This window comes from Ischnura elegans, chromosome 12 (genome assembly GCF_921293095.1).
Source record: "Ischnura elegans chromosome 12, ioIscEleg1.1, whole genome shotgun sequence".
Taxonomy (NCBI): Eukaryota; Metazoa; Arthropoda; class Insecta; order Odonata; family Coenagrionidae; genus Ischnura; species Ischnura elegans.
Window position 1 is genome coordinate 43608129 of NC_060257.1, and position 25584 is coordinate 43633712.

Genomic DNA, 25584 nt, shown 5'->3' on the forward strand with positions numbered 1-25584 from the left:
AGCCTGAAACATTTCACAATGTGAACTAGATTTATGCACTGTTATGGCAAACATTCTGCCCAGAAAAATTGTCATATATTGAAAATAGTAGTTCACGCAGAGAAAATTATTAATGACAACTTTATTTGTCAATTGGAGTTACACACTGTAGGCTTGTGAGTGAGAGGAAATTTGAGACATCTGCCTCCCTTCCCCGCTTGTTTCAGCCGAATCTTTTTATTTCCCGTGTATGATCACCTAACCTCCATTCTAACTAACCTCTTATCCTCTAATTCCTCCTCCATCCTGCTAACTCTGTCCAACCCCTCCCAGTTCACCCTTTGTCAGCACAATTTTTAATTTGGCCTTAATCCTATATATTTTGAGTGCCAGATTGGATGATGAGCCACTGAGCCGAGGTGACTAGCATATTGCTGCCAACATGAACACTAGAATTTCAATAATAATTTCAACGCAATAAAAATAAGAGTTCGGCAGTATTCAACGAAGTAAACTGAAATTGGTTTAAAAATAAATTTCATTGAGCTGCATTGAAGCACAATTTATCTATTATATCTGGCTGCATCCATTATGTATTTAAAAAAAACTCTCGCTCACTTGATTTTGTTCGTCGGAGTTCACGTTTATTTCTGTAATTAATTAGGAAATGATATGCACTCCCATTTCAGGATGAAATAAAAAGAATTGTTTATTATTATCAACAAAAAATGAAGAAGCATTCTCATTTCTTAAAATGAAGTCTTGCAAAAAAACAAAGGTTTTTTTTGTACAACACATAAAGGAAATGACTTCAAGTTAATTATTTTTGTTCATACGGAGAATTTTCGAGCAAATATGCATTCAGGATGAGTCAAACCATCTCGTATATCATTGAAATCTCGATGAATCTTCCTTACCGAAAACATTTCCACGTAGCTGCACTTAAAAAATCTTTTGAAATCATTATTACGGAATGCTGCGGCATTGAATTATTAATAAAGTTTTAGCTCTGCTATAGGTTACAAAAATTGAGCACAACTCCGTAAAAGTGCTCACCATTTTCAAGGATTGAATGAGTAATTACTGCTAAGCATTACGGATGGCATGGAACAATATCTTGTGTTGCAAAGGAGTCGTCCTTTTCACGGGTAAATCGGGTTGAAAGTATTGCAATTTTAGCGAAATGCAAAAATGATGCCATTCTTGATGTTTTTATGAATAAATCATCTACCATTGGTATGCATATATACACGATGCTTGAGCTGCCATTCGTATTCATAAATGGATATGCAACGATGAAACATGGGAGTATCACGGAAATTTCTCTTCAAAATTATCTCTTTAAAAACCTACTGCAATAGCGATATATTCTTGTGATGCTGCAGTGACTTCAGTTAGCACAGGCTGATGGCAATTTACCTTCTGCCTCATGAAACTTAATCACTGAATCATCAAAATTATAAATACAACGAAACTGAAAAAATTGTTTTTTTTTTTGCCCCTTAAATATTCAGTTGAGTTCAGCCTGGAATTTGGAATACTTGCATCGCAATGAGGGCCTCCTGAAAAGCTATCTGTGTATTCTTTTTTAAGGATTTCAATTTATTTGAATGAAACCTATTATAAAAGTATTTAAAAGCTCTCAAATATGAGGAGAGTTCCAGTGCATGTTTTACCGCTCATGATCGACTGAAATATTTTTGTCCCGAGCTATGATTTTTCCTTGCCAAAATGCAAACGTCGAGTGCAGGTTGTTCATTTATAAAGCATCTTTATTTCTCAACTTGGTGCGCTCTGGAATTCATACCTCAAATTTTAAGAGCTTCAGTAATAACTTTGTTCTAAATGTCATTGAATACAAATTGGAGGCACCGGAAGTAATAAACAAAAACTACCCTAAAATGGAGAGAATACATTTTCGATGGGCTACACGAAGAGAAAAGGGTTCAAATAGGATGTTAAGTATATGTATTTTAAACTCAGGCCATCCACAAATAATATTATAGATGATGAAAGGGAACTATCTGATGGAATGACCAGTCCTTGAGTTTTATATTTGCATGTAGACAATGTAGGCCGATATATTCATCAATGACAATATTTTTTCCTTTGCCAGTTCAAAATCTTACACAAATTCCTTTTCAACGGAAGCGATAGAAGCATCACAAATTCTGACACAAGTATTTGTATCATTATTTTTTCGGCAACTCAATTTTATTTTAAAAAAACACGCATGCCGAAATGCGTTTCGTATAAAAAAAGGCGGGACACGAATTTCGACGTTCATTTGCGCGCGGGAACATCGTGCGCCATTGATATATCGCACGGAGGGAGGGATCTCTTGAGATACGCTTGTATCCGACCAAAGTGGGCTTTTTTTCTTTTTTTCCTCGATTGCTTTTTTTTATTTCTCTCCGCATTTTTTTTATAAGCGTCAATGGGGAATTGTGACTGGCAAACGCAAGGCGTCCCCGTGCCCGACCCAGGTTAACGTCTGTTTCATTATTTTTCCCTCCTGAAAAGAAGAGTTGAAAGAGAGAGATATATATAGCAAGAGTGGCAGAGTGCATATTGCGTGTGGCACAGAGCGGTGCACGCGCAAATCGACCGCATTCACAAGCGATGGGACGAGCCAAGCTCGCCCCGCTTGCGAGATGATGCGACATTCATTTCCCTCGTTATTTACCAAAATGTAGAGTGCCATCCTCCTCCGACAATTTCAACCCCTTCCGCCCCTCCCCCGAACACAACCGCGCTCTTTCCAACCCACCCCTTTAGCGTTGCGTCCCCTCGTTGGCAAACATTTCTTGTCGGAGCAAATCTCCAAATCTCGATCAACAGATTCCATCGCTGCCTGTAGGTTGCGGACTGAAAAGGATTACGTACGGAGAAGCATTATATGCGGAGTGTATTGCAAGCTGGTGGAGGACGTTTAGACATTAAAAAAAGGAGAAATGGGCAGAATAAGTAGGAAATAAAAATTAAATTACAGGCACTTTAAACAAAAACTAAAAATACTTTATGAAAATAGGCGCTTAAAAATTTTGGAGACCTCAGATACGGATTCCTCGCATAAAAACATGCGGGGATGAAAGAGACAAAAGTTTAGAAAATTTCCTTTGGAAGCATTTTTTTTAGTTCATCGTACAAAAATGCAGTATTTCGCTATGTTCCTAAGGTAATCTATACTGGCTGCTGATCCTCCAACAGTTTAACTCCACCCCTCCCCCCGAATACAGCCACAGTCGTTCTCAAGTCACCCCTTTTGCGTTGTGTCCCCTCGTCGGCAAACATTTCTTGTCGGAGCGAATCTCCAAATCTCGATCAACAGATTCCATCCCTGCCTGTAGGTAGCGGACTGAAAAGGATTATGTACGGACTGCATTGCAAGCATGATGAGGACATTTACGCATTAAAAATGAAGAAATAGGTTGCCCAAATAGGAAATAAAAATTCTAAAATTGACACCTAAATAAACGATTAAAATAGGAAAAAGTTAAAGATGCCTCTTTGGTATAAAGTAAGGTATATATACAAATTAAATGTATTTTTAAGTATAAATTTTATTTATTTATATAAAATGTAAAAAAGGAACAAAAGAGGGCCTATAACACTTCCTTGGGGTACACCTCAAGTAACTTTAATAGTAACTGAGCTAACTCCACCCAAAACGACCCTCTGTTCTAGATCGTTTAATAAATCCTTTCATCATCATCATCATGAGTGAACAACATTGAGATTGTTTTGATGCAGCTCTCTATTCCGCTCTCCTATCCTCTAGACTTTTTATAGTGACGTATTATCCAACCAATTTTAGGCATACATGAAAGGCCGTAGAGAATTTATCCCAGATTTCATTGTTGAATACCCAGGCAGCAGACAATTTCCATCGGATATCTAAATACGTTCGATACTGTCAGTTCAGTCATTACCAGTAGAGTGCGATCTCGGTTATCCGCTACACATGCAACCGTAGCATAGCTGAATTATCGAAAACGTCGGATTATTGGACACGAACGGGAAGCAAGCACAATGCACAAAAGGCTTTTTCAGGTATAATTTTGCATTTAAATACATACAACTCTCCATACTGCTCAAAGTGTGAGTCAAGGTAGATAACCAAATTAATAATAACGATTATGGTCGATAAAGGCAGAGTAAACCCTGGACATCACTGTGACTCAGAAAAGAACACTTCTTTTCCTGATTCAGTGGATCATGCATCCAAAACTTCAGGTAAATTGTGAACTGAGGAACCCCTGCATAAATATTAATGTAACAAATGCTTGCTACGTATATTGAGAATTTTTTTTATTTTAAACTGACGAAGTTATTTTTGTCTGAAGATTTTCGCAGCTTCTTTTGTCAATCTTGCTGGTCGATTTCGGGAAATACTGCGTAGGTAACATATTGTTATGCGACGTTTCACTCCTACTGGGAGCGCTTTCAAGAGAATAACATTATGTTAGCCAAATGGAGGTGGCCAGCCACGCACGCCGGATTACTCGACGTGTCGGGTCATTGCAAGGCCGGATCACAGCCGGATTTTACTGTACTTGATAATGAAATGTACCAGGATCTGTTGTATTATATGCAAGAAAGTAATCGCCCAAGCAGCAGACGTTATCAATTGGATAAATGAATAAGGCTGAAATGTCCAAAAACTCGTTGTTATTAGACGATGGATGTTTTGAAAACGTTACATAGATAACGTATTTTTAGCATCCACGACGAGTTGTATAAATAGCTACCTAGATATCTAAGTTGTATTATCCGTGATATTTAAGAATTCTTCATCTAAACAGTATCCATAGTTAGCTTATGTTGGGAGTAGAATAGAAGAGCACACATGTTTTGTTTGTATTTCTGGGGATTAACAAAAATCATTATAGGCACACCCATTATCTAATCATTAAATATTGTGAAGATATCTATGATATATGTATAGATACTTTCCCGGCGAATACTGTGGTTAAACTCTTCTCCGGATTCCCACCGGTTTAATTTACCCATAAGGTCCCCCGCGCACTGGCAACCTTTTAGTTGCCAGTGCGCGGCGACTTTTTAGTTGCCGCAACTAAAAAGTCGCCCGTGCGTGGGGTCACAGTCAATGCCGTGTGTTTCATTGAGACTTCCACAAAGCAACTAAATAGTTTGTTTGTAAAAGTTACCAGTGCGCGGGGGCCATAATAGCCAACGTTTCAAGCTCCGATTCGGGGCTCATCCTCATTCAGCATCCCTGAGGATTAGCCCCGAGTCGGAGCTTGAAAAGTTGGCTATTATGGATAAATCAACCCGGTGGGAATCCCAAGAAGAGTTCACCCACACATCTACGAGATGTAATATGGACCTCGATGTCTCCTGTTAGACATCGCTGCAACGTTATTTTGTGGGTCTTTGGATATTTGACAGATATCCATACAACGTTAATTGGGTTAATGTCATATGTTAACACCGACAATGTTGTTTGGATGTTATTGGGATATTGATTGCTCCTTGGGTAACTTTTCCTAGGCAAAATGATGAATCTTACTGCGCACTTAGAGGGAATTATAAGTGATGGTAAAATGTGGAGGGGGAGGATAGATAGAGGGGATGAGTGGTGGTTTCGGGGGGGGACAAATAACCTTCCCCCCACAGAAAACTGAATCCGCAAATCGGCTGTGTACACAAGCAAAACCGCACGCATACCCTGTTCCCCTTCGCCCTCAAGCCCCCGTTCTCATAACACCCGCCCTGTTTACACCCGTCCCTCGAACCAAACCATACCAACAGATCAGACGCCGTACATACATGCAGTCCTCGGCAAAACACGCAGTTACAGCATCGCGCTCCCAATATGCTGTGCCAAAGATCCCTAATCGGTGGTCGCCAATGTAATTGGACGCAAGGATGGGTTGCAGTTGAAATTTGCTTTGTTCCTTCAATTTGCCTATGAAAAATATACTTGTAAGAAAAACATGCTTAAATTTAATAACTAGTTGGATTTTGAGTCCTCTGCATTTATTTCGGTACATGCTTAGTGTTAAGATTCGACTACTTTGTGACTCACATTTACGTAATAAGCACTCAGCAAGAAGTAGTTTTTTACAACAATAAATTCTTCAAGCCTCCATAGATTTGTAGGGTTACGACTTCGACAAATTTTTACAACAATGAACGTCAAAGTTGCAGGACACTGAATTGAGGTAAATTGGTGACATTTGAGCGTTTCAATCCATTTACGAAGCTATAATTCAACCTGTGAAATAAATAAAGCTTACATAGATATATATTTTAAAAGTGAATAAATAGAAATTTAAGACTGGTATTCAGCGAAACATGTTTGTATGAATATAAGCCCTCAAACATGATCAACCATTTCACAGCTCGAAATAATTAATTACAAAGTCATGTTAGAAGAGGATTACGGTGGTGGAGAATTTTCGTTCTCTTTAAATTCATAAAAGGATAGAGAAAGGGTCAAATTTGTCAAAACCTAGGTTAGTGCTTAAAATATTGTATTTAATTAAATTTTATTTTAAATTTAAATTTATGGAAGCAAATAAGATTAATCCTCTTCTTCCCTCCCCTACCAGTGAAAGGTTAGATAATAGTCTTAAGATGATTGTATTTGAATAATTCCACATCCATAATTTCAATGTAAAAAGTTTCATTTGCAACCCTGACCTGCACGATTTCTTTCAAATTATTTTAAATTTAGTAATGTCAATCTGTATAGATTTACAACGACTAAAAATAAAGTTTCAGTACTCCAAAGTTGGGACAGTTCGTGACATTTGTGCGTGCTTATCCATGCATCAACATATTTTACCCTTTTTGTACTATATTTATAGATAAAAATATATATAATAGGGGGTAAGAAGCCAAGGGGTACCAATGATTTCTTTTTCTTAACAGTGTTCATTACAGAAATTAGGTGAAGAAAACAAACGAGATAAAGAATATATTTAGTAATGCATTTGATTTTTCACTCGATGACATTATAAAACAGAGACATAATACCCTGCGAGCCACCTCTAAGGTGTTTGGCAGGGAGTGATCAATCGCCATCATGCAATTGGATTCCCATATGCACACCACACCGTCCAAAAAACGTTACGCACACTTAAAAATTATACTACCACATGCTGTAAGAAATAATATAAATATTTATAATACAAATATATGTGAAAAATAATAATAAAATTCGGAAACATGCATTAAAGTGTACATAAGTTAGTAGGCTACACTATAAGTCATCTATTCTATTTCTGAGTTCTAACGCTGCCGTTATAATCTCTTATTTATCGTGGAAAAAGACATTCTGAGCCTATCTGCACTACAGTATATCTCTTTTATTTTATTTATATGATCTGATCTACCTAGTATTCACTTGTAACCCTTGGCCACCAAGCTTTTGTATATTTCTTTTATAAATTTCTGCACCTAACTCAGTATATACAGAACTTATACACCTTGTCTTCTCATCTCCTTATATATTAGTATATCTTTTTAAAGTGAATATATAGATCTTTACATCAGTATACAACGTGGGCTGTTGAAACGAATATTAACCCTGAAATATAACTAATATATTCACAACATAACTCGAATTGAATAATATAAATTCAATTTTTGAAAAGACTACGGTTGTAGGGAATTTTTAACCATCTTCAAATCCATAACGAGAGAGAGGAAATTTGTCTAAACGGAGGCTCGTGCTTCAAGTCTCACCTTTGGAGGCCACCTGCTTGGAGCTGTCCACAACCAGTCCCTCCGCAGCGGGAGGCCAACGATTCACCACCCCATTTGAGTCATGATTTAAGCACCTTGGACTTACAGGCGAAGCAAAAAAATGTAGATGATCTTTCAAGATATCGCGTGGCTATTAAAAAAAAGAACGTGTTCCCAGTCTCACGCTAAAAGATTCTTTCGTATTTCGGCCACACCAGTAAAATAAATTTTATGGTATTCGTACGATTTTGAGATAAAGATTTAAAAAATATCCCATTCAGGACATTTGAAATAATCCTAGCACATTATTTTCTTGTGTTATCAAGGATGGGATCAGTTGCGTTGGGTAGTCAATGGACAGTGGTTCCGTCTGAATTTCTTGATTTTCGCCAAAAATACGAAATTTGGAAAGTATTTGCCGAATATGAGCGATTGAAATTAAAACGATGTCATATTATGCTCTGGGGATAGTTAAACATTAATCAATAATCACAAAATCAATCATATTGATAGGCCTGCTACCGCATCTACAGTTTTGGACAAAAAATAGAATTGTTATCTAATATTTACAATAGTTTATCACCATTTGGCAATGAGCCATACAATCAATTTTTGCCGCCACGGGAGAAATCGAACGACCGATTTCGTTTTAAATTATGAAAAATAAATTCCTGTTACTAGGCTTCGTCATTAGGAATATCGTAAGATTTACTAACAGCGAAAACTGCAGTTTACTGCTGTGAAAAACATCTTAAAATTGGAGTATTGCCTATAATTTAATGGTGAAAAAAATGCTATCAAAAGTCATTGGTTCAATGAATCTTCATCCTATAATGTAAATGTATTTTTAGGCTTATTTCCTGTAATTGGTACATGGCTTCAAACATAAGGCTTTCACTATGAATAAATTAATGCCATGAAACGCAAATATTTTCTTTGAAATTAATGAATGTTTTTCTTTTACAGGTAAGTTTTACTTCCCTGAATGATGTCATCACAGTGCCTGTGTAGCCAATGACAGAAGATTTCTTACTTCATTTGAGTACACACCGATTTTCTTTATGACGAAAATAAGGAGTGCATTCTGGAACAGTGAGTATGTATCAAATTATTCCTTACCAATATCCACGTTATAATCAAGCGTTGGGGTTTTTATTTATTAAAATTGGAATTTTCATAACATTTAAAAATGAAACGTAGACGAATATCCATGCCCTATATAAGGGCAACCTGCCCAGGCGGAACTCGAACCCGCGACCTTCGGTTTGGCAGACGAAGACTTCACCCAGCCGCCAATGGGTCCGGCTTGTTTACTGTAATTCGGTAGGCTAGAATTCCTATCACCCTCGGCAATGCATTTTCATACCATCTATTTTTCCCGGATTATTCCACAAGAACCAGGTATAGTGTTAGGCTGATAAATTCAGGCTTAACCTTCCCAAACCTCCACATATTGGAAATAAAGGAGTAAAACTATGTCAGGTTCACAATTACATTAATATGGGCACGACCCCATGTAAGATATAAGATCAGTCACCTTAAGTTGTACATGGAACTACGTTACGAAACCCGGGTCGTGCCCACATTAACATAATAGTAAACCTGACAAAGTTTTCCTCCTTTATAGTGTTATCCAGCTCACGCGTGCGGGCACGCAGATTTCGTTAATCAACGGTTCGTGACGAAGATGATCTTTGACATTAAAAGTAACCATTATTACGTTTTCACAGCGTTGAACATACGCAATCATGTGCACACATCTTTACAAGTTTTACCTTAGAAGTATGTATGATACATCAGGATAGAAGATACATCAGCCTTTTCAAATAAATGAAAGTTTACACATTTTAATACGGAATGGGAACTTTTTTTGTCGCTTAGGATAGTGTTAGGCAATTTGTAACCATTAAGACAGGAGCTGACGGAATATTCGGGGAGGCCGCCGCCATATCGGGTTCAGATTTGGAGCCGTCCTCTGTCGTAACACGGACTCAACCTTTCGTGTCCCCGTCGGCCAATTTAGCGACAAAAACGCTTCGATTCTTCACGCATTTCGCCTTCCTGTCTTTCCCACTCCACCCCATCAAACGAAAGGGACACAGGTGGCCCGGGCGAAGTTCCCGCCGCTGACGTCATGTCTCCCGTGATTCATTGCGACGGGGCGGACGCACCAAAACCCGGAACGAACGCACTTACACATGTTCGCATGCACGAACCTTCCTCCTCTCCCGGCGGCCAGGCCGTCCACCCTTTTCAAAAACACGTGTATTTTTTCCGGTCGGTCAGTTAACGTTGACGTTGTATTGAAATGATATGCGACCAAGAGACTGACGCAAGCAAAGAGGCAGATATAGGGCTTCATCGAACTTCTTTTTCCCTTGAAATCACAAGATAGTATCTCTACATCCTATCGGTGGCTCGCAGGGTATTTTGTAGATGTAGATGTAGGGTGTTTCGCAGGGGGTGACAAATCACCAACATGCAGTATGCAAGAGGACCGCCACATGCACACCGCACGGTCATAGAAATATTACGTATGCTAGCAAGATATACATGCTCATTCGTTAAAAAAACTCGCTAATGGTTAGTAATTCCTAGAGCAAATACATGCAAGGTTAGAACTATGAAAAAAACATGCAATGAGTGATCCTAGCGAGCGATGCCATCAATGGTATCAATTGAGGCAACGTTGCTATCCTTAGAATAGTGCAGTGGAAAGGGGCTAGGAGGGTCTATAGCCCCCTCCTTTTGGGTATCCAATTTACACCAGATAGAATGGAATCAGGATGTCTTTTTTTCCACGATAAATAAGAGACTTTAACGGCAGCGATAGAACTAACAAATGCATTACATGACTTGTAGCGCAGCGTACTAACTTATGTATACTAACTTAATGCATGTTTCTGAATTTTCTTATTATTTCTAACAGCATGTTTTGTGTGTTCTAGCCTTATTGGCTAAATCCCTTCATGAGTATTTGGCAAGATTTGCATTTGCATGAATGTGGTAATATATTTTTTAGCATGTTTAACGTTAATTGGACCGTGTAGTGTGCATATGGGAATCATGTTGCATGCTGGTGATTTGATCATCCCTGCCAAACATCCTAGAGGTGGCTCGGAGGGTATTATGTAAATGTAGATGTAGAATGGCAGTTTTTTTTTGGATCCCCAATACTGCTGAGAGGTTACCCCCCTTAATCCCATCCTGAATCCGGCGCTGGTTTAGAGTATGCTATGGTACACTTTCACATCTAATTCATTGTTTCAAATAGCATCCACACCAAACAGAGGAGAAAATATTCTTGATTTATTAGCGACAAATATACCACATCAGGTAATAAACGTTGGCACTGTCGAAGGAATAAGTGACCATAGGGTAGTAACTGCAAAGTTTTCTCTAAATACCGCTGTAAACTTTAAAAAAGAGCGTAAAGTTTTCATTTTTAAAAGAGCTAATTTTGATGGGTTTAAGAGTCATATGAAAAATGCTTTCCCCGAGTTTCAAGAATCAGTATTAAAGTTAAATGTAGAGAATACTTGGAAAGCTTTTCTTTCGCTCGTAACTTCGGGAATAAATAGCTACATCCCTAGTAAAATAGTAAAAGAAGGCAGCGAACCGAGATGGTACGACGCGGAAGTGAGAAAATCATTGAGGCGACAGAGAGCGTGTCATGCTAAAATGAAAAAAGTCAGCACGGATTTATACGCTAATGAACGCGAGCTAATAATTAAAAAATATAGGATGACTAAAGCCGCCACGAAGGAAGCGTTCAGGAATGCGTTCACGAATTTTAAAAGAAAAACACTAGTAGAGCAGTTACAGGATAACCCAAAAGCATTTTGGTCATATGTTAGGGAAGTTCAAGGTAAACGATCTACCGTATGTTCGCTGAGAAACGACAATGGAGATGTGTTGACAAGCAGTTACGATAAAGCCAATTTATTAAATTCCTACTTTAAGAGCGTGTTCACGGAGCCTTCCGAAAACTCACCCGAGACCGATGACAATCCCTGTCTACATAAGATGCCAGCTATTGACATTAGTACGCTCGGAATAGAAAATATATTGAAATCGCTTAGTCCAAATAAATCACCTGGTCCAGACGAAATCCCTTCTCGCGTATATAAAGAACTAGCCTCAGAACTTGCCCCCTACTTGCAGTTAATATTCAGTAAATCCATCAAGCAACACGAAGTACCTAATGACTGGAAAATCGCTAATGTAACGCCAATATTTAAAAGTGGAGACAAGGAACAGCCATCTAATTACAGGCCGATATCCTTAACGTCCATCTCTTGCAAAGTCCTTGAACACATCGTAGTCAGCTCGGTAATGAAACACCTAGACGCGCAAAACTTATTAATGGGAAATCAACATGGATTCAGGAAAAGCAGATCGTGCGAAACTCAGTTAGCGCTTTTCGCCCACGATATTTTAGTCTCCGGGGAAGACAACATTCCAGTAGACGCGATTTTTCTTGATTTCAAAAAGGCATTTGATAAAGTACCCCACGGAAAGTTAATAATAAAACTGAAATCTTATGGCCTAGACGAAGATGTCATTTCCTGGATTAGAGATTTTTTGAGCGACCGGCTAAATAACAGAGTTAGAACGCGTGCAAAGAAGAGCTGCCAGGTATGTGAAAGGTCGTTACGATAGTCTTGTTAGTGTAACTGACCTCTTACATAAACTCGGATGGGAATCTCTGTCGGACCGTAGATTGAAAAATAGACTAAACCTTTTAGATAAATTCAAGAGCAGTGTCTTTTCTGACGAAGTTAACCATATCTTGCGGACGCCAACGTACTACGGAAGATCAGATCATATAAATAAAGTAAGAGAGATAGATTGCAGAACAGACAGATTCCGAATGTCATTTTTTCCACGATCAATAAGAGATTATAACGGCAGCAATAGAACGCGTAAATAGATTGCATGACTTGTAGTGTAGCCTACTAACCTATGTAAAACTTACTGCATGTTTCTGAATTTCTATTCTATATTCTATTTCTAACAGCATATAGTAGTATAGTTTGTTATTATACGGGACGTTTCTTGGAACGGTGTGGTGTGCATGTGGGAGTCCAAATGCATGCTGCATGCTGGTGATTGATCACCCCCTGCCAAACACCCTAGAGGTGGCTCGCAGGGTAATTTGTAGATGTAGATGTAGATGTATTGACCAGTGATGGTCAAAATATGGCCTGTGGCCTGCATGCGACCCCATGAAACGTTTTCTTTCCTGACCCACATGACGTTATTTCTAATCTGAAAAAAATTAATGGAATAAAAATAAATGTAAGAAAAAACTTTTAGATATTCGGTGAAATGTTGAGCAATTAAATTCTCTATTATTCATAACCTTTCAATCATTAATAGTAGAATTTATCACAAAAAATACTGCGATTTCGTGAAATGTATCATTTTAATTGTTCAATAAATTATAATGGCAGGCCTAAATTTGTTTATCTATCCTTTTGCCTCCTTTTTAAAATATTTGCCCATCAACTACATAATACCCTGCGATTCAACTCGACAGTGTTTGATCGGAAGAAGATGAGAGCGAGAAGATATCAGGATGTGGCATTATTTATCAATATAGAGAGAGCAGGACTGGGATATGATGTAATTCTCTGCAAAGCTGACGGAGCAGCTGATGTAATTCTCTGCAATGGTATGGTATTTGGAGAAGGCAACAAACTCCCACTGTCATTTTCGACTTGGGAAAGGATAGGGTAGGAAGGGTAGAGAGAAAATTGGCATTATTTTTTTAATAGCCTCTACGAGTCCATTAGAGTCGGAATTAGACTCCTCTGAACGAAAAGCGCCAAGGAGGCCACATCTTAACTTCTATTTCGATGTACGGAGTGCTATATCTTAATAGCTGCATCTAAGCGAACAAGCTGGGATCGGGTAATACCTGAAACATCTTTGCCACCGCCGGGATTTATACCCAGGCCCACGAGTTGGGAAGCCAACACTTTAGCCATCACACCCCGATCGCCCTCTACAAAGTTTAGAGGATGGTAATTGACGCCAAGTGTAAGGATTACGATGCAACTCCTCTGTGAAAGAAATGCCTGGAGTATTAGTGTTTAATGTTTAACACCCCATTACTAGTCGATGGAGAATGATGCAAAGATCCATAACAGGGTCAAGGTATGGACTGACGTCGCGATGTCAATGAATACCAAATTAAGGAGCGGTACTGGTGCGTCGCGTTAGTGTCTGAAAGGACAGGGGTCATCACGAGTTAATGGAGCGGGTAATTGACTGAGGAGAAGCTTGAGAATTAGCAAGTCTACCTCATTCTTCGCACCTTCCCACTGGGGCTTCAGGTTAATCGTTCACGGCTCATAGTGGTCAGCTATATATGATGACATCCTGCAAGTTAAGCATACCATCAAACCCTGACAAGTCCACAGTCCCCTATAGATTTTTGTTCGTGCTTATATTATTGCTACGGTATTGCACCGATTAAGGTAGGCTTGGATGGAGTATTCAGGAAGTATTCTGGAATTCTCCCCTCCATCCATGTACTTCCCTCTTAAATTAAAAATTTTCATTTTATTTATTATTTTCAATCTATCTAAAAACCCTATTATTTTCTTCCCCCCCCCCTCTTTTACCTAACATTTCACCCAATAGCACTGTTGTCAACATCCCATCCCCGCTAAGTACTCATTCCATCTATACCTTCTGCCTCCTCTGCCCTGTATCTCATCTATAACCTTCCTCTCCTCACCCACCATGGCCCGCACTTATTCGTTCCTCCTCCTTTCCGTCCACTTCACTTTCTCCATTCCTCTCTACGCTCACATTTCGAACCCCTCCAGTCTTTCCTCATCATTATTCCGCTGTGTCCATGTTTCCGCGCCGTAAAACTCAAGACTCCAAATCAGACTCTTCATATTTTTACATGGAATCTGATTTTTTTAAATAAACTATTTTTCCACACAATGACTTTCTTATTTCGTAGCAGGCTTTACCTACATTAATTTATATGTAAGCATACAAATTTTTTCTTTAGATTTGAAATTGGTTCCGACATAGCTAAGCCCGAACTCTTAAACTAGAAGAGATTTCATTAGATGATGTCAGATGCTTAGAGGATCCGGTGTTTTCCCTGCTTTCCTTTACATACTGATGGCTAAGTTCTAACAACATGTATCTCAAAATTCGGCCGGTTTGAGACAGGTATCTTAAACAAAGTGAAATAACATTGAAAAATAAAGTACAAGCAAAAAAAAACTCTTTGCTTGCAAATGAATGCTTCCTTTTCAGTTTTATGAACTTTTGGTTTTTCATTTCAGTTTACAAGTAAAAAAATTATCGTTTTTTTGCTCTCCTGAAAAGTTGCTATTTTTGAGATACGTGTTGATAGAACTTAGCCATCGATATCTTGTAATATCCTTATGGCCCTCATCAATGATGTTGGCAGAGGGTTGGTATTTTTTCCCCACAATTAATTACATCTACATCTACACTCAAATCTCAAACCCCTCCAGTCTTCCCTCATCATTATTCCCCAGTGTCCATGTTTCCGCACAGTAAAACGCAACACTCCAAATCAGACTCTTCGTGTTATTATATGGAACCTGTTTCTTTCCTACAATTCCTACAAAGTACCCTGATAACCACCTCTAGGGTATTTGGCAGGGGATGATCAATCACCAGCAGGCGGCATACCAGAGGACCATTCGTACCAAACAGTCATAAAAATATTATGCACAATAACAATAATACGTCCACAAGCAAATTCAAAACTTTCAGCGGTTAGTAATTCTCATCCATGTTAGTTGCAAATCTATGAACGGTTAGAACATGGGAAAATTGAATCAAGCCATGAGTCGTCCTAGCAAGTGATGCCATTAATTTTTAATAGTTAATAAAAATAATTACCGTTGCTATCCATAATAGTAGGAGAACAGATTGACATTGCAAATCTCTCTGTTTTGCAGTTTAATTCCTATTATTTCTTTTCTTATTTACCGCTTGAAGAAGCTTGAGATATTCCACTGTAATACCCTTAATTGAGACAATTCAGTCAAAACTGCCAGGAATTTGGACCTAAGAACTAGAACAAATTTGTATTGCAATTTTAACCCATCAAGCCTGGATACAATGTACTTCCGTACCCATAATTGAATTAATGTAAGATTTACTTCCAGGAACTTAGACGGAGAACTTAATCCTTGCTAATCATCAATTAAATGATTTAGGAGGGCGGAAAAGGAATAATAGAACATCAAACTCAGATACTGTATCGTATACTCTTCCATAAATGTGTGTGGGTATAACGTACTTCCCACGATGTGTATTTTTTTCTGAAAATAATCTAAATATACAAGAATCTTTATTACATCACGACCAATATTTAAAGCCTAAATTTATTTAAATATAATTTAATATGCATTTCTAAAACATTGTTTTGGCGGTGGAGTAGATTTTCTCTGTAGTAACATAAGAAATTTTTTTTTTCGTTTTTATGGAGTTGAAAATACGCATGTGGACACAAATTTCTTAATTACACCACGGAAGGGAGTAAAATACTCGATCTATAAAATCCGAGTTTCAACATCTTAATCAAGAATGAGAACTTTTTGTCGTAGTTCAGATTATTTTTCCTCTGCAGTCATTTTGTACAGAGGGAATTCAAAAAAAAATATTTAAAAAATCAAGTTATTTCTGAAGCATATTTTTTTCCAAACTTTTACCCTACGAAGCCGGATATGACTCACTACCATACCCTTAATTGAGCCAATGTAAGCATTACTTCCAGGAAATTTGACGAAAGGACTTAATCCTCTCTAATTACAAAACGAAATGATTATGGAAAGCTAGACAAAAAAAAGATATCAATCCAGCTCACGTGTGCGGGCACGCAGATTTCATTTATCAACGCTTCGTGACGAAGATGCTGTTTAACATTAAAAGTAACCTTTATTACGTTTTCATAGCGTTGAAAATTCGTATGCATGTACACACATCTTCAAAAGTTTTACCTTGGAAGTAGGTATGATACATCAGGATAGAAGATGTATCAGCCATTTCAAATAAGTGAAAGTTCACTCGTTTTAATACGGAATGGGAACTTTTTTGTCGTAGCTCAGTTTATTTTCGCTTTGCAGTCATTTTTACGCAGAGGGTATAACAAAAAAATAAGAAAACAATTTTTTGTCCACATATTTATCCAAACAAATTCACCCAACGAAACTGGATATGATGCACTACCATACCCTTAATTGAGCCAATGTAAGCATTACTTCCAGGAACATTGACGAAAGGACTTAATCCTCGCTTATTATCAACGAGATGATTCAGGAAAGTTAAAAAAAAATTCGAAATCCAACTCACGCTCAGAATTCATTTATCAACGCTTCGTGACGAATATGGTCTTTAACATTAAAAGTAACCATTATTACGTTTTCATAGCGTTGAACATGCGTATGCATGTGCACACAACTTTACAATTTTTACCTTGGAAGTAGGTATGATACATCAGGATAGGGGATACATCAGCCATTAAAAATAAATGAAAGTTTTAACATTTTAATCCGGAATGAGTACGATTTTTACGTAGCTCAGCTTATTTTGTCTTGGAACTCTTTTATGCTGAGAGGGTACCACAAAGAAATTTAAAAAAACAATTTTTTTCGTCCATATATTTTACGAAATATTCACCCAACAAAACTGGATTTGATGCACTACCATACCCTTAATTGAGCCAATGTAAGCATTACTTCCAGGAACATTGACGAAAGGACTTAATCCTCTCTAATTATAAAACGAGATAATTCTGGAAATCTAAACAAAATAAGGAAAAAAAATAGAAATCCAGCTCACGCGTGTGCGGGCACGCAGATTTCATTTATCAACGCTTCGGGGAGAAGATGCATTCATATTTTTTTTTTCTCGTAAATGCTTTCGTTGTGAGCCGGGAAAAGCGGTAGAGATGAGGCCATTAACCCGTCGATTGACTTCTTGCCTCCCTCCACCCTCCAACGCGCGCCTCCTGACGGAAACATTGGAAGGGTCTTCCATGGGGAAGGGGGTGAGTCGGGGATGGGTTAGTTGGGGGTGAGGAGTTTGAGCTTAGCTTGCACAAAGCGACCAAACCCCTCCATCGCCTTGCAAAATCTCTCCTCCCGAACGGCATACAAGGACAACGAACGCGCTGCATTATCAATTCTCCTCCGGGCCCAGATATACCGAAAGCAGCGGGGTATTTGCCTCATACCGCTAACTAATTGAGCATCTTTTTATTTTAGAGTACATAGTAGTGCGGAGTGTAGATATAATAGTGGGTTGATAAATAAAGGGATGAATTTAAAAGTTCTCCAAGAAATGAGAAAAGAGTATTAGAAAGTAAACTCAGCGTTTCAGAATAAGCATTACAGATAGGGTGGTTTCCTATTTTTTTTAATTGCCTAAATCGAGAGTTATTTACTCCTGGAGTACGTATTTCACGCTTTTAGATTTTTTTAATGACGATATCTATTTTTTTGCGATTAAATGAAAAGTGAAAATTTTTAAGCGCGCGAAAACGCGACGGCTAAGTATGAATGCTGGGAAAAGCCCGTGTGACGTCATTCTGGTTCCCACTGCCGCCGTGTGAGGTGACCTTGGGGCGAGGATGTGTGCGCCGCTGCGATGCAGGCTACTAGCAGGTAGCAGAGTATCCTCCTAGTAGGTAGCGCTGGGCTTAAATAAGGATTATTAATACCTTATCAAACGAAGGAAACTTTCCGACCATAGACAGTTTTAATAGGTGATTATTAAAGAGATGTTTCCCTGAGCTCTGTGTCTCATGCATGCATTGGTAATCTCAAACGATGTAAAACTTCTACCTACTCGTATAGGAACTAGGTCCCTGTGACGTCACGTAGAGTGGCATCCCATGGGCGCCAAGCTGGCCTTTCCAAATGTGATTAAAATTGACCATTGCCATTCGAATAAGCTGGGATTACTAAAACCAAATAATTTGTATATCATGAATACAGTAATGGTGGGTAACGAATTGCAATCAATGCCATTCGTTTTCTTTGATGAAGGAAACTACCCTATTCACAATAAAGCCTATTCCCTTTCATTCTATAAGTATATGCTATTTATTCTCTTCCTTTGCCTACTTGGCTTACCAAATTTCTTCCCTCAAACACGGAATTCAGCACCCATGCGAGCTGCTGGGAATAGTAACTGCACCTTTAAAGGTGGCCACGATATTTTACAGTAAGTATGCCCCCGGCTATTCCGCGGCTATTTCCTTGAATAATAATTAATGGCGTTCACATGGCGTTCGTGGGTTCAGACGCGTTTCAAATAACAAAAAGAGACCACCTAAGTAGCAGCTGAGTTTAAGGTCTAACGTCTATGGGAACGGTTCATTTTCATTGTAATAGTCGTTACCTCGACAAGTGAACGGCTCTTTGAACGATTCATTTGGAATTCCTCGATGAAATAATGGCTCATTGAACAGTCCATTTGAAGATCATCGGGGAATGAATGATTCACTTAAAGATCTAACAGATCTCTAAATGTTTTTGTATTAGGAAATACAGGATAACCCACCTGTTCCCCTGCGTTACAGCGAAACACCCAGTTTCTGTTTTTTTTCCCACCTCGAGATGAATGGTTCTTTGAAACATTCGTTTGAAGTTCCTCGATGAAAGAATGGATCATTGAACGGTTCATTTGAAGATCCTCGGGGAATGAATGACTCATTGAACGATTCACTTGAAGATGTAACAGATCTCTGAATGTTTTTTTTTTTAGGAAATACAGGATAACCCGCCTGTTCCCCTGCCTTCCTACACAACACCCATTTTCTATTTTTTTCTCCCAACCTCACCACGAGCTCCTTAATCTCCCGAAGCGGTGCACTGAGGAGAAAAAAAAACTCTCCCACTCTCGTGTTACATTCCGTCCCGAACCAAGTTCCTGACCGGTGGGCTGATTTATAATCCGTTCCCCTCCCCCTGACACTCGCCCTGCAATTTGTTCTGTTTTTTTTTCCCACCTCGAGATGAATGGTTCTTTGAAACATTCGTTTGAAGTTCCTCGATGAAAGAATGGATCATTGAACGGTTCATTTGAAGATCCTCGGGGAATGAATGACTCATTGAACGATTCGCTTGAAGATGTAACAGATCTGTGAATGTTTTTTTTTAGGAAATACAGGATAACCCGCCTGTTCCCCTGCCTTCCTACACAACACCCATTTTCTTTTTTTTTTTCTCCCAACCTCACTACGAGCTCCTTAATCTCCCGAAGCGGTGCACTGAGGAGAAAAAAAAATCTCCCACTCTCGTGTTACATTCCGTCCCGAACCAAGTTCCTGACCGGTGGGCTGATTTATAATCCGTTCCCCTCCCCCTGACACTCGCCCTGCAATTTGTTCTGTTTTTCACGCAATCAGTGCTCGACCAAGGGGTTTAACCTCTCGAGGCAGAATGTTCGTTCACGGTAGAGTAAAAAACATACGCTGAGACGCATTCCACGTTCTTGTCCTAATCAATTATTCTTCGTTTTCAACACAATGTTATGGCGTGAGAGGCCTTCATTTGGATCTGCTTAAATACAATCATCGCCGTCCGTGGAGGTAACAGAGCCTATTATTCAACGTCAATGATTTAAGACTGTTTGTAAAAAGATAGAAACATGTTTCACCTAACACCTTGGAGAGTGGGTTGTCTGCTTGGGTCGAACCGTTGCATATCCCACTACTCTAATCTTTCCATATTTCATCTTAAACAAATTAAAGTGTGGCTGATTTCAACTTAAGAGACACATTGTAAATGGTTTACAGTTAAATATAAAATAACGCATGACTAGTAGTAACTTAGGAACTATTGAACAACAAACAAATGTATTTATTTATTTCCATACCACCGAAAACAGCTCTGTCCGGCCTCTTACACCGGGGTTATTAACGTGTCAACAATTTAACGTACACAAACAACCATGTCCTGCATAGGGGTAAATTACCTAGGCGGGACTCGAACCCACGACCTCCCATTTGGCAGGCGAGGACTTTACCCCGCCGCCACCGATGCCGGCGAAATTGGGCGTTTAAAAGGAAAACCATTCAGTATCTAACCGAAACGCATAGGTAGAATAAAAAAATTGGATATTTGGTCAACATCATCAAACGGAAAGTTATGGTAGAGGTATACGTTCAGGTACGTCTCAAGTTCATACCTTAGTCAATTTTTCTCTAGTGTTCAACACGATTTTATGTCAAAAAAGTCCTTTATTTCTATAAGCTCGCATGCAATCAACGTCAATGACTGCTATGCTTAGATTGCTTGAACAATTGAGAACAGATCTCTTTAAGAGCGACTGGGAGAACATAATATTAGAACCCCACTATATTTCAAGTCCGACAGAGCGATAAATTAAGTGAGATATTTAGCCGAACGATTAGATATGGGAATTCGTTTTTCCCCCGAACCATGAAGGACTTTAATAAATGCTAATCGTAATTTCGAATTTCCTTATTATGTGTAAACGACTGGTATCCTATCACCCCCTGCCACAGGCCTTTTAGGCGTCTTGCAGGTAGTATGTAGATGTTGAGGAGAGACTGAAGACTATTTCTCAAAAGATCGAAGCGTGAATTATCCAACGCATTGAAGACAGTGCTTTCTCCTTGGGTCGGACCACAACGTATTCTTCAACTCCAACCTTCCTTCATTCACATGAATTGAACCACAAAAAAACAAAGCGCAGATGATTCATGCCATCTTCAGCAATACATTATTACCATCACCATCATCATTACATTCTTACAAGTAGGCCATTGGCCTGGTGGTAACATGAGCATACGATGCAAAAAGAAATTGAAAACAAATCATAACGAAACCCTTGGTCCCTACCTCTTCAACCACTTTTTAAAAATATGTTAATTTTTGAATTATTAATTGTATTTCAGTTAATTTAGAAACTTTCCGACTTCAGAATTTTAGAAAAACGAAGAGATTCTGACGTCAAAAAGTGAAAGCATCCAGTATTTTACCGGTATAATGTAATAGTTAGCAGTTACAAACGGTTGAACTCCAGAACTTACGAAAATAATTAGGTGAATGTAATCGCGGTTGCATATTTCCCCAAATTACACACATAACTATACGCCTTCAAGAAACAAAAAGATAATTAAATGTATTATAAAATGAAAGCTACACCTAAAAGTGTGATATTTAAATACAATCTTCACGCTGAGGTTGGCTATGATTATAAAGTCTCGTAATTCGTTAGAACTATTCTAAGTCCGGGAGGGAAAATGAAACACAAAAGTAGAATTGAAGCTTTGATTACTTCGTTTAACTTCATGAAGCGGAATTTCAGCGAAGGTAAATACGAGGTTCATTCGTATTCGAAGTCCGTGCCCTAATAAATTATACTCCGGTGTTCACGAAATAGTGTCCGGCCTCGATTGCGGTTGGGTGAAGTACTCGCCTGCCAAACCGAAGGTCGCGGGTTCGAGTCCCGCCTTGGCCAGCTGCTCCTGTCTAAGGCATGGGCGTTTGTGGACGTCCTATACTGTTTAGTAACCGTCTGTAGGTAGATTGACTGACTCCTGGTATGAATCCCAACTGAACTTCAACAAACGAGAAGGCGAAACACAATGTGTAACAAGCTAACACGAAGCTTGCACTAACGAAGAGGCCATAATTGAAGTTTCATCGATGTAACACCCGCAACCGCATGATGTATCGGGTATACTATTATAACATCTAAATAATACCCTGCAGTCCAATTCTACGGTATTTGGACGGTGGGGGCGTGAAGCCCTCAACGAGAGAAGGGCTTTTGGGCCCGTTGTAAAAGAGAGAGAATAAAGAGTTGTGTTTTGGACCTCGAAGTGAGCGAATGTTATTTTGAATATCCTTCTCCAGCGAACCGGCGCTACACAATGTTATGCATACAACAAATTATACTTCCATTCTTTACTAAACTATACTTCCATGGCCATGCAAAGGCAAAAATTGCCAAGTACTCACGAAGGCAATCTGCCTATGAAGCTAGAACATATAAAACATGCTGTTATAAATACCAGGAAAATAAGAAACATGCATTACAGGCCGTTTTACACGAGGCACGGAATTGCGCAGGTTAGAACTGCATTAATTTCTAAAATGGCGTGGAATTGCACGAATGAATGAAATTAGAACAGAGGCTATTTTTCCATCTAACTTCCACGCATTGTCGCATGTGTTCTAGCAATTCAGCGCTTTAAACGACGCAACTTTGACTGCGCCTACGTACACTCATCAGATTGTGCAATTACATGCCCCGTGTAAAATGGCCTTAGGGAATAGATAAGTTAGTAAGCTATACACTACAAGTCATAAGTTCTCTATACGCTAGAAGTTCTCCGCTTTCATCGAAAAGTGAACCTAGAACAACGGGGAGTAAAACCAGAATCACTACGCTGAAAAAATCCTTGTTTAATTTTTTTCTATCACACAATAACACATTAGAGGAAAACGGATACAATATTAACGACATCAGGAAGCAAATCGCATTAGCAAAGGAGGCGCTCAGGAACAGGAAGGAGATTCTGAGAGGATCGTAATGAAAGAGTTTAAAGAAAAGGTTTGTGAAGAGTTTGATCTAAAGTGTAGCTCTCTACTGTGCGGAAACGTGGACACTAAGGAAGGTGGACTAGAGAAGATTGGAGGCATTCGAGATGTTAGTATGGAGAAGGATGGAGAAGGTGAAGTGGACAAAGATGAGGAGAAACGACGAGGTGCTGGACATGTGGGTGAGGAGAGGCAGCTTCTATATGAGATACGGAGACAGAAGGTTTGCATAGAGTGAGTACTTAGCGGAGATGGGATGTTGAAGACGGTGTTAGAGTGTAGAATGTTAGGTAAACGAGGGAGGGGAAGGAGGAGATTAGGAATTTTTTTTAGATAGATTGAAAGTGAGTAGGCCTTTAGGCCTGGTTGCACGATACATTAACACGTACGGGATAATGTCTAAATGTATGAACGCGAGAATGAACACCAAAATGCACCGTGTAACCACCCAACTAGTGCGAATGCATGCACAGAATATAGAACCTGTTCTACTTTGGTTCATGCTTTCGTTTATGTTCCGTTCCGGTCCACCAGAATCATTCACGCAAAACGCACATTAACTTGTACGTGTTAATGTACCGTGTAACCAGGCCTTTACAGTGAATTGAAGAAGGCAGTGTTGGAAGGAATGGGAGGCTTCCAGATTACTTATTTATCACTCCGTGGAAACCTACCTTAATCGGTAGAATACTATACTAAAAACACAATCCAGAGTATTCTTTCCCAAAAAACACCTCACGTTGATCAGGATGGCTTTAACCGAACACAAGGCCGTAAATCGTCCGGCGTCATTTCACTTGGACAACTACGAAATGCGTTCCTTACTCCTGCCAGCTTCTCGAATACTCTGCCGTGATTTCAGGGTTCAATTTCATGCCCTCCGGCTGATACCCCCTAACCCCTTAGGTCGACCACTGCGTGACTAGCTGTGCTCCTTTATGTACCTTCAGGGGAAGGGTTTTTTTCTGCAGGCGAGTGGTTGAGGGAACGACAGGCAAATAGGGAAGTCGCTAAAGAGGAGGAGGGTGGGGGGTTGGTACGGTACCAACGCGATCTCATGGAGGGGGAGAGACATAAGCGTGGACCCAGATTCATTCGCGTGTGCTACGCGAAATCCTTTCTGACAGCCGGAGATCCCAATGCATTGTGCTTCCCCCTCCCTCTCCTTTCCGCCCGCATTGTTTCGCTACGTCCATAGTAATGCGGGGTTCGTTGATTTCAACCCTCATGCCATTTGCGCAGTGGAGCCGAATCGGTAAGCGTTCAATGGTTTGCTATAATTTTTTATTGCCTAAATCGATAGATTATTACTCCTGGAGTACGTATTTCAAGGTTTTAGATTTTTTAAATACGATATCTATTTTTAGCGATTAAATGAAAAGTGAAATTTTTCAAGCGCCCGAAAACGCGGCGGCTAAGTATGAATGCCAGGAAAAGCCCGTGTGACGTACTTCTGGTTCCCGCTGCCCGTGTGAGGCCACCTTGGTACGAGGCTATGTGCGTCGCTACGATGCCGCTAGCAGGTAGCGCTTGGCTTATATAAGGAGTATTATCCTTACATAAGCCAAGTGCTAATTGCTATTATTATCAATACTTATAATAATTATTAATATCGTATCAAAGAAGGAAACTTTCCGGCAATAGACAATTTTAATAAGTGATTATTAAGAGATGCTTCCTTGAACATTGTGGCACATGCATGCATTGGTAATCTCAGTCGATGTAAAACTCCTGACTACTCGTATGTAGTATCTATGTCCTTCAGACGTCACGTGGAGTGGCATCGCATGGGCGCAAATCTGGCCTTTTTCAAATGAGGTTAAAATTGACCATTAAAATTCGTCTAAACTGGCATTTCTAAAATCTAATAATTTGTATATTATGAATATACAAATGGTGGGTAACGAATCGTAATCAATGCCTTTCGTTTCCTTTGATGAAGGAAACCACCCTATTCGAGATTAACCTATTGCTTAGATTATTCGAATGGTCGATTTGTCGCAACTAAACGTGGAAGCTGAAATTGAAAATTAGATGGCGGCGGTGCGCATCTATCGCATTTATATTTTTCTCAAGATTTACCAATCGGAAGAATAGTGCCACTAACAAAAAAATCGGCTTTGATGCAGTTAATTGTTCAAATTTATAATTATGAAGCAACTAAACTTTGGAATAAAATTCAGATTAAATTATAAATATAAATTAATATAATAAGAGAGAAATAAAAAACAACATGTCGTTGAAACTTTTGAATAAAAGTCAGGTTTAATAATAAACATAAAATCAATCTAATGAGAGTGAA

The 25584-nt window shown here is 39.0% G+C and overlaps 1 protein-coding gene across 1 annotated transcript in view; it reads left to right on the plus strand.

The window, feature by feature from the left end:
- LOC124169581 (protein Wnt-1-like) overlaps positions 1–25584 on the plus strand; it is a 272576-nt gene that overhangs the window by 150880 nt on the left and 96112 nt on the right. The gene's annotated exons all lie outside the window — the stretch shown is intronic.